This window comes from Chenopodium album, chromosome 16 (assembly GCF_948465745.1).
Source record: "Chenopodium album chromosome 16, dcCheAlbu1.1, whole genome shotgun sequence".
Lineage (NCBI taxonomy): Eukaryota > Viridiplantae > Streptophyta > Magnoliopsida > Caryophyllales > Amaranthaceae > Chenopodium > Chenopodium album.
Window position 1 is genome coordinate 22161425 of NC_137849.1, and position 10759 is coordinate 22172183.

Genomic DNA, 10759 nt, shown 5'->3' on the forward strand with positions numbered 1-10759 from the left:
TATGAACAACTAGTCCTGTAAACATAATAATTGCATGAACTTTAAAATGGAAAAAATTACAAAAAAAAAGGCACAATTCATAGTGTTTCTGAATATATTTACATAGAAAACCACTTACCTTAGGAAGAAGAAAGAAAAAGACTGACCAATTGCCAAAAGTAAGGACTCAGTTTTTATGTGTGTGTGTGTATATATAAGTATAGAAAAAGAAATATTAGGGTAACCTATTTAATAATACAGAAACAAGGACATAAAGCCAATTTTACACTATATACACCTTACACCCCAAGCAATCACAAGTACAAGGCAATACCATAAACCATGATGACAATGGTACTTTAGTCAACACACAAACAGTACAACTTATTATAATCTAATTTACAGCTGTAAATTCTAGGAAATTATCAAATATCTCACCAAAAAATCACCAGCAAACAATTTAATAATTCAGTAATGCTTTCAATTGTTAAACCAAAAAAACACACACATAGTCCTTAATTGAAAATTGAGCTGTAACCGCAAAATAATTAAGCAAAAAAATCAGCAGGAAACAATTTAATAATCTATTAATGCTTTTTAATTGTTGTGTGTTTTTTAAAAAAGCAAAAAAAAAAAAAAAAAAAAAAAACACATAGTCATACACTAATTGAAATTGAGATCACACCCTAAAATAATTAAGTTATTAATTAATTTAGTACTCCTTGTCTGATACACTAATTGAGCCCCAAACACAACACACTACAATTAATTAAGTAATCAAAGACTAATTACATCATTGCATGCACCAAAGTAATTGCGCAAAAACGGTTCATCAAACACAGAGTTAGTAATTAATGGAGCTGGCCTCCTTATTACTTCATTATTTTTGTATTTTTTTAAAAAAAAAACAAAAATAATTAGAGTAATAACTTAATTATATCCATAGAAGCATGAATTCGATAATTTGAGTGGTTTAATCGTAAGATCGGTGATCTTGTAAATCTATATATAATATAACCATGGAATTACCTCTTTATGTCGTCATTGTCACCATCTTCAAAGATAGGTGTGAAGCAGAAAGGAGGAAGTAAAATAGAGGTTGAAAACGAAGAAGACCAAACACAACAGCCCAGTGAAAAGAGAAGGTCCACAATAACAGGCCAACTCGAAACAGAGCAGAACATAAGCTTAAGGGCAAAAGGGGAGTGCACTATTTATTAGCGTGTACTGTTCATAAGAAATAGTAGAAGAAGTTGGCATGTTTTATAAAAGGGATTTAGATATTATTTATACACCCCTATTTTTTGAAAATTTATTAACCCTTTCGGTAGAAAAGAGTTCATATTTTTTGTAACATTTACTATTTTGATCTATAATTATTGTGAGGTTTATTTAGTGTAAATTTCACAAACTGTAATAATTGATTGTGTTTTGTGTGTACGTAAAAAATACCTTATAAATTCCTTGAATTGAAATAATTCAAGTACTTTTCTCTCAATTACAACTTTTTATCAATAATAGCCGGTATTTTTCCCTAGTTACTAATATCATGCAAATTTAGTTAAATAGTTAGAACCATTTGGTTAATCTATCCGCTAAATTGTTCTTTTTACATGGTATCAAAGTTAACTTATGACAATATGCAGTACAAATCTCATCAACCTTTTCTTTCTTACGTATAAAGGGGCCAGGGTACATGTTACATGTCGCATCCATACTTGAAACTCGAAAGTCTCTCTTATGAGAGGTGCGATTAAGTTAAAATCAAATTTTGGGGTTAGGTTGACCGATTGACAAAATACATTCCATGTATATAATATATTCTAATCATGAACAATAATATTTCTGAATTTTGTAAATTTCAAATTTTCTTCGTTTCCGATTATACTTGTAGTTTGACAGCTATGTAATCGATCAACTTTGATTTAATATCATAGAAAAAAAAATGCAAGTACATAAATTATTTATTATTGTTGTGATACTTCATACTAGCCTTTTATGTCTGTCTTATTATTGTTATAGTGCTTCAGAAAGTTTATGCATAGACTATATTGTAGTCTTATTGTTGTTTTTCCAAACATCTTATCTTAAGTTTTTGAAATTAAGCCTTGTTCACTTTATGAGATCAAAATAAAATCACCGTCAAATTGAATATAATTAAAAATCATCGAGTTTTTTTTTCCAATAATATTGTCTCGTTTTTATTCATTAATTGAAATTCTATATTATTTTTACTTAAAGTAGATCTAATATCAATTATACATGTAGCAAAATACTAAAAAGTATTCTATGAAAAAACACTAAAAAATAGAAACTTGACGTTTTCTTGAAATTCTATTTTTTTCCCCTTAAATGTAATTATACGTCTAACAAAATATTAAAAACAAATTTCATCAAAAAATATTCCATGAAAATATTCTATGAAAAAAACACTAAAAAATAGGAACTTGTGGTGTAATATATTTTTTTTCTTTATGAGTTAGTGCAATGGTTCAAATGTATGTAACAACAAATTGTCATATCGTGTATACTAAGTAAATTTTTCAGACTATAAATAATTTCTTAATTAGTGTAGATTGATTGCAACTATTAATTATTTTGTTTGACTATTGATTGATGCTTTTAATGTTATTCTTGGCTATTTTTTGAAATGTTGTGATTTTGAATTATTTGACTATTTATTGTATTAATGGCATATGTTTGTAATTTTATGAAGGAAGTGGTGTAAGATGGTATTTTTCACGTGGACACCACCACCGCCGCCGCCACCTCAAACTAGGTTGTTGACTAATCGTCCCTAAGCCAAACAAAATTTATAATCACTTAGCAAACATAAATACAAGTATAGAGGTAAGTCAAGGGTCGAACCACTAAGAATGGTTATATTTAAGTGCTTTCAATTAGGCGCGTAAACTACGTCGAAGTCAAGGGTGAAGAATAGAGTAACCAAGACTAATCAACTAACAAAACAAAGAATCAAACAAATAAAACACTAGGGAATGGGGAACAACAAGTAATCATGACAATTGCAACAACTTGGGAAAAACATGTCAATCAGTGGTTGTGAAGACTAATGATAAGAGCTATCAATTGGAATCAAAGAGCTATCTCCTAATCGTTAAGCTAGTGGTCTCTATGATTAACAAACTAGGATAATCATAATCCAAACCAATCGACAATAGCAATTCCTAAATCAATGGGTCGTGTCATTAGAAATCACAATGTAATCTAGCATAATTCTCAAGCCTTAATCAAACTACACACATGCAAACTTACATTAATCACTTTAATCCCAACAATCAATCACATAATCCCAAATTAATCACAATCAATTAATCATACAAGTTTCACCCAATCCCTAGGCAAACAACTACTCAAGAATCATCATCTAATCAACAAGCAACTAAGAAATCAAGTATCAACAAAATGTGAAGAACAATTACACTAATCAAGAATCAAACATCAAAATCAAATCAAACAAACATGAAATTAAACAAAGCAATAAAATGAGATAGAATTAGAAATGTTCATTGATAATAGAGAAGATCTTCAACATAATTTTCACCCTTGTACCATCAATCTCTCAAATCACCAATGAAATCTCTCACTTTCTCTCTCTAAATCTACTCCTAAACTAACCCTAAAACTAGAGAGAGAAATTCACAACTAAGCTAAAATTATGATGAAAATAATGTCTAAAAAACTTCTTCTGAAATCGGGTTAAAATAGGTATTTATAAGAGGTGCGGAAACGAAATCGAGCGAAACCAGAAACAGGGAGGAGCGTCCACGCGGGCAGGCGTGCGCGCCCGTACAGCTAGGCAGCTCACCCGAGCTCGTGGGTTGTGCGCCCGCGCTCTTCTGGGTTTCTTCGACGCTTCATAGCTTCGTAACTTCGTGCGCTCGCAAGGTCTTCATAACAGTCACTAAACATGGCAGATTCAAATGGACTTGACAGTGGGTTCAACACCGGGATTTCATAAGAGCACGGCTTGAGAGCGCAAGAGCTAAAAGTTGGAGCATCCACTTTCTTTCATCTTGAGCTTTCCCAATGATATAAGCTTGCTCCAAATACATCTTCCAACTTAGAAAACCACCAATATAAACACCCGAACCTCATACAATACCTACAACCACGAAAAGAGAGGAAATAAAGGAGAAACACTAGAAAAACCATAAAAACACAAAATAAGATAGAAAAGGGAAACTAAGGAGAAAATGCATAAAACTAAGCATTTATTAAGAAAGAAAGCTATGAAAATAAGGTAAAACAACCTAAATAAGGGAGTTCACAGCAAAGCATGAAAAAGAAAACAAAGGAAAACAAATGTTCATGAATGGACCTTTGTAAATGAACAACCACAAATGAATGCAATTCTTTCTAAGAAAATAAGGGAGTTCACGTTTCAAGATATCCAAGGTTGATTGAAACATAAAATATGCTAAGCATAGAGAACTAATAAGACACAATTCACCTTCATCCCAAACAATCTTACCACGTTCTTCCTACTAGTTTCAAATCCACCTCTAGTGAGCATCTCAATGATTCCTCGAAGGAACCGGAAAAAAAGAGATTTTAAGTCTACTCGACATCTTGACTATGCAAACCGCTCTATAGGCTTGAATCACAGCTCCCTCCACCAACTTGTGACTCAATCAAAAAAGGTCAAAAGGTTTTGGAAAGGGTTGTAATGTAAGGGAGAAAAGGGTCAAGGTAAGATAAAATTTGAAATTTGGTGGTATACCTAAATTGTGAAGCAAAGGGTGATTAATCCTCAACAACATAATCAAGCAATCACCAAACAAAAACACCAACACCTCCAAGCTTATTCAAAGCCAAAATCACAAACATATATACAAAAAGCGTAAGAACACTTCCCCCCAAGCTTGAATAAAGCATTGTCCTCAATGCTTAAAATAGGGAGAAATATGCTTACATCAAAATATTTTCACTTTTTCATCTTCCACATTTTTTCACTTTTGCCAAAGCATTTGAATGTGCTTTGATTTTTCTCGTTTTTTCATTTTTCCATTTTCACAATATTACATTATCCTCACCTCTTTTAACTATGGACGACTTTTTCAACTTGGCATTTGCCTTTATTCACAAGATATTCACAATACACACTCGTTTACATTATAAGAACTAAATAATCAATCTCATACACCAAATACCCCAACAATAAGGACCAATTGCTTCAGAAAAACAAAGAATGAGACAAAAGGCTCAAAAGCTAAAGATATGGCTTGAAAAGAAGGTTTATGGCTCAAATGGTTAGCAAGCAGGCAAATGTAAACCCAAAACAAAGAGATAAAATCTAACCTAGAAAAAGAAAAATTATTACCCCGAAAAGATGCCTTTGTCCTTCCTAAACGGCTCGGTCGCGATCTTGGGATATAAAAGTCAAATTCTAGATAAAGTAAGCGATATTCAAGGATCCATGCGCCGCTCATTCAAGATATGTTGAAAGTTAGAAGAATTGAAACCTCACACGGTTGTAGCAAAAAGTCACTATTAGTTTCAAATCCACTGTAGGAAGCAACACCATCTTACCACAAACAAGTGGACTCGGGCTTCAAGGTCCCAAAAGTTCTAAACACACTACCTTAGTATACTCTATCCTAGAATCAACCAAACATACTCTCAAACCGTGCACACCGTTGCCATTTAAGAAGAAAAGCATTCAACTATACAAGTCCAAAAGTATTATTTCCAAAGCAAGAACAAAACAAAACACATTGCAAATTTGCCTTGATAGAAACAAAAATCTTTTTAAAGATTTTTCAAAATAAAGAACATGGAAATGCATATTCAATCGTGCATGGCGTGTATGAATCAAAATCCCACCAAATATGATAGAGTGCCCTCCCCCAAGCTTGAATGAGACAATACACTCAAATTATAAATCTTAGAATCCGTGGGAGGGGAAAAGAAAGGAATTATTCCAACAAACCAACACATGTCCAACAAATCACCAACCATTAGAGGAAGAACAAGGAAAGATATTACCGGATTTAGGTGGGTGTAACTACCCGCAAATGACCCAATTAGACCTTTCAAAACCACTTTCCTCTAGAATTGAATCTTGTTTTCCATATACTAGCAAATGTAGAGTCATACATCCTTGAATCTTGATTCAAACCAATACACCAAAGTATATCAAGTCATGTACCTAGCAAAAGGCACACAAACATTTCCATGAGAGAAAATATATTCTAAAAACAAAAGAAAAGAAAAATGAAAGCAATAAAACACGGGTTACTTCCAGAGAAAGGCTTGCTTAACGTCCAAGCTTGACCGCTTTCTAGTAAATAATATTGCAACGAACGCAAGAGCTTGTCAAATGCACTACTACATATCTCATAAGATAACAAGTAGGCAAATGAGGGGAAGAGGACGTGTAACTAGGATAGTGAACTTAAATGAGGAGAGAGATGCCAAGAAAAAGAAGAACAATCAAAAGCAAATTTAACAAAATAAGAAGAAGAAGGCAAACTCTCCTCAAAATATTTTTAGGTGCCAAAATCACCCTTTTCCTCAATAGAAGACGAAATAGGGACATGTAAATCATCATAGACAAGGGGGTCCTCAATAGGCTTATTGACAAAAGAAGGGATGGATATAGGAGTGTAGGGGATATGGTTAAATTTCCTTGAAAAGGGATATGAGAAGAGGGAATAGGGGCAATGGTCTCACAAATGAACTCTTCCTCACCACCATGCCATAAATCATCAACAAGAGCATGGAAATAAATCATAGAATCCTCAAAAAAAGAACACTCATGATCTCCATCTCCCTCAAACATCCAACTTCCAAAAGAAACTACATAATCCCCTCCATAACAATGAACAACAACTCCCTCAACATCCTTAAAGCCCAAAGTCTCAAAACCATGCATGAATTGATGCAAATTCATTGCAAACTCATCTCTCTCCCATGAAGCATCCTCAATGAACTCATTCATAAGGCTATGGGTTTTCATTTGACTCTCAAGAACACATTGGACATAACCTCAAACGAGTCCAAATACTCATGGATAGAAGAATAACAATCATACAATTGAGACTCATCACAATCAATAAAGGAAGGGGAGTTTAGGTTCACAAAATTATCCTCATCGTCATCACTCTCAACTCCATTTCCTTCACTCCTATATTCACTAATGGGATCCTCACACTCTCTTGGTTGCTCAAAATCATAATTATCATCCTCAACACACACATTGGATTTGGAATTTTCACAAACAAGCATCAAATATGACAATTGGCTTTCTAGCTCTCCACCTCTCCTTCTTTCCTCCTGAAAACGCTCCTCACTCTTTTTCATTATTATCTCCAATTGACTTCTCGTAGAATTAAGACTCATCTCCTTACTAGGTTCAAGCTCATTATCAAACTCAAGGCTGATGAGTGTCATTTATGGCACTCATAGGGTAGTCTTTTAGGTTATTTCTTTCCCTTTTTCATGCTTTCTTCTCTTAATTTTGGTCCTTTTTCCTTTAGTTTCTCCTTTTTCCTCTTTTCTTTATGTTTCTCGTGTTTTTATCGTGTTTTCCTTTATTTTGCTCTTTTTCCCTTTTATTTCCTTCCTTTGTTTACTTGTGTAGGTATTGTGAGATTCACCTTGGCAAAGGATGCAATTTGGGACCTCAATGATCAAGCAAGGAAGAAGCATTTGGCTAGAGAGGGCTTAGAGAGGCTTTGGAGAGGCCTCAGAGAGGTCTCCAAGGTATTTCCAGCAGGCCGCGGGCGCGGGACATCTTGCCGCGGGCGCGGGCCCAAGATGCTCAAAAGTGTCAAAATGAGGCAGGAACTTGCCGCGGTTGCCTCGAGGGCTTCCCGCGGGCGCGGGCAAAATGGAGAGGCCTCTCCACTCAGAGAGACCGCGGCCCCCTGATCAGCCTTTGGTAGCAGGGGATTATGCCGCGGGCGCGGGTGTCATTGCCGCGGGCGCGGGTCCCTAATGCCGCGGGCGCGGGTACTGCCCAGATAGCCCGCGGAGGGTTCCGTACCCATTTCTCCGCGGGCGCGGGTCTATCAGGAGAGGGCGCGGGAGCTACCGTTTTCTTCTTAGCTTATAAATAGAATTGTATTTCCTTTTTGAATACAACTTTTTGATAATATTTCATTAGCTTAGTTTTAGAGAGAGAATCTAGAGAGAAGTTAGAGAGAAGTTCTTGGTTTTGGATTTGTAACTCAACATTTGATCAATCAAGTTTGGATTTCTTCATTTTCAATCATCAATATTAGTGAGAATCTCTTCTTTCTTTCATCTCTTACTTACTTGCTATTTGATTTTTGCTTTCCTCTTGTTTTTCATTGGATTTGAGTTTGATGTTATTGAATACTTTGATTTCTATTAGATTTTGATATAGAATGATGATTAATGCAATTTCTAGTTATTTGTTCTTGAATTTCACCATGATTAGTGAGTAGATTAGTTGCTAGGGAAAGGGGGAAGCATGTTTGATTAATGGATTTGGTAGTTGATGCTCTATGATTGATCGATTTGTTGCAATTAAATTGGTTGACATAGTTTTGCATGAGATTGATTAGATTAGGATTAATCACCCTATAAGATTAATCTAGATTGCATTGCAACTCTTAATGACATGACCAATTGATTTGAAGGTTGCTCTAATTGATTGAGTTTGCTTGTGATTCTTCTTGGTTTGCCTTTCATAGTGACCACTAAATTGGCCTATAAGGAATAGCATTTGAACTCTCTTGATTGCTACTATTGTTTGTCCATTGCAATACTTGAATTAATTGATTGAGCTTTAAACTAGCATTATCATTGATCTTGAATGTGGAACCCATATCCCTAGTGTTTTGACCTTTGATTACTTGTTAAACTTGATTTAGTTCACTTTAATACCAACCATTATCTCAATTTCGACTTCGAGGTAGCTTGACTTAGACTTTAGTTTTCATCATTGCATTCCCTTGGGATCGACCCTTAACTTGCCCTATATTCATATAAGGTTGGTTAGGTGTTTACAAATTTAGTTTGACTTGGGGAAAGGGTAGATAACGACCTGCATTTTCCTCTTGTCAAAATGGCGCCGTTGCCGGGGAGTGCTATTGGTGCTTAGCTTTTGTTGTTGAGTCTACTTCATTTTATTTGAAAAAATACAAAAAGATTTTGTTTCTTTAGGCTACACTTGTAGCCGTGCTACTAATATTTTCTTTGAGTTTTGCATGCATAGAACCCGTGATCGTTCCATTGTTCCCCTTGATCTAGAAATTGAGAGAACTCTTTCAAGAAGAAGAGTGGCTAATAGATCCTTGGGTTATAGTTCTTCAAGCGAAGAAGATATTCAAGAAGAGTAAGAAGATATTCAAGATATTCAAGAAGAGTGGCCTTGAAGGAGCTTGGAGTGCCCGGTGCATATAGGTTTGAGAGCGGCATAGCTCCACCTACTACACCGGCAAATGGCTTCGAAATTCGGCCGACAATGATCACCTTGATTGAGAGAAGGCAATATAGTGGGGCCAAGAATGAGAGCCCATTGAACCATCTTAAGGAGTTTGAAAAATATTGCAACACCATCAAAGTCAATGGGGTTTCTCAAGAATTCATCCGCCTCAAGTTGTTCCCTTTCTCTCTAATAGGAAGATCTTTGGAGTGGCTAGACAAAGAGGTGAAGCCCAACTCTTTGAGAACTTGGGACGATGTCACAAAGGCCTTCTTGTCCCGCTTCTACCCTCAAAAGAAGACGGCGGAGGCAAGAGCCTTGATTCAAGGGTTCAAGCAAAGGCCAAGTGAAAGCCTTTACGAAGCATGGGAGAGATTCAAAGAATATCAAAGGGATTGCCCTCACCACGGAATCCCAACATACCAAGTGATCCAAATATTCTATGGCGGTTTAAGTCCCCAAGGCAAGTCATGCCTTGATGGAGGGGCCGGGGGCCCTATCATGAACAAGACCGAAGAAGAAGTTATGGACATCATTGAGGATGTGGTGACATACTATAGGGATTGGAAAGATGGGGAGAGGGACTCTTCAAGCAAGCAATCTTCATTATACTCGGTGGACCATCTAAATGCGATCAACAACCTTTCCTCCCAAATGACAAACTTAGGAAAGGAGGTCACCGCAATCAAAGCTAAGTTGGAGAGTACTTCTTCCTTTTCTCAAGCTTCGAATCTTCCCTCCCAATTTAAGGGGAGAGGTACTCCTTCTAACTCTGAACCCCCTCCCTCTTCACATAATATGCCTATGGGTTGCTTGTTTTGTGATGCATGTGGATCGTATGATCATGACTCTAGTACTTGTCCTAATGAATGTGTTGATTAGTTTGATAACCATGAGAGTGAACATGTGAATTATGTGTCGAATAACAATGGTCAAAGGTTTGATAATCAAAGAGGTCAATGGAATAGGAACTATAACCAAGGTGGTGGTTATAGAAACCAAGGGAACCAAGGTTCTCGTGGTAGCTATAATAATCAAGGTTATAGTGGCCAAAATCAAAGCCAAAATTATGGTAATCAAGGGCAAAGTTATGGTAACCAAAACCAAGGTTATGGAAATCATAACCAAGGTAGTAGTAATCATAATCAAAGTGGTGGAAACCATAATCAAGGCTATGGTCAAAGTCAAAATAGGGGTAATTGGAACAATCAAGGAAGGGGTAATTTTCAAAATAATTCTCAAAGAGGTCCCCCACCCGGATTTGTTCCAAAGACTCAAGGTGAAAGTTCATATTCCCAACCTTCTTCACCTAGGACTAATTTGGAGGAGATAATTGAGAATCAAACCAAGTTGTTGAACACA

At 35.7% G+C, this 10759-nt stretch overlaps 1 pseudogene; it reads right to left on the bottom strand.

The window, feature by feature from the left end:
* Positions 1 to 9711: 9711 nt before the first annotated feature.
* Positions 9712 to 9810, bottom strand: LOC145587067 (small nucleolar RNA R71; annotated as a pseudogene).
* Positions 9811 to 10759: the final 949 nt, after the last annotated feature.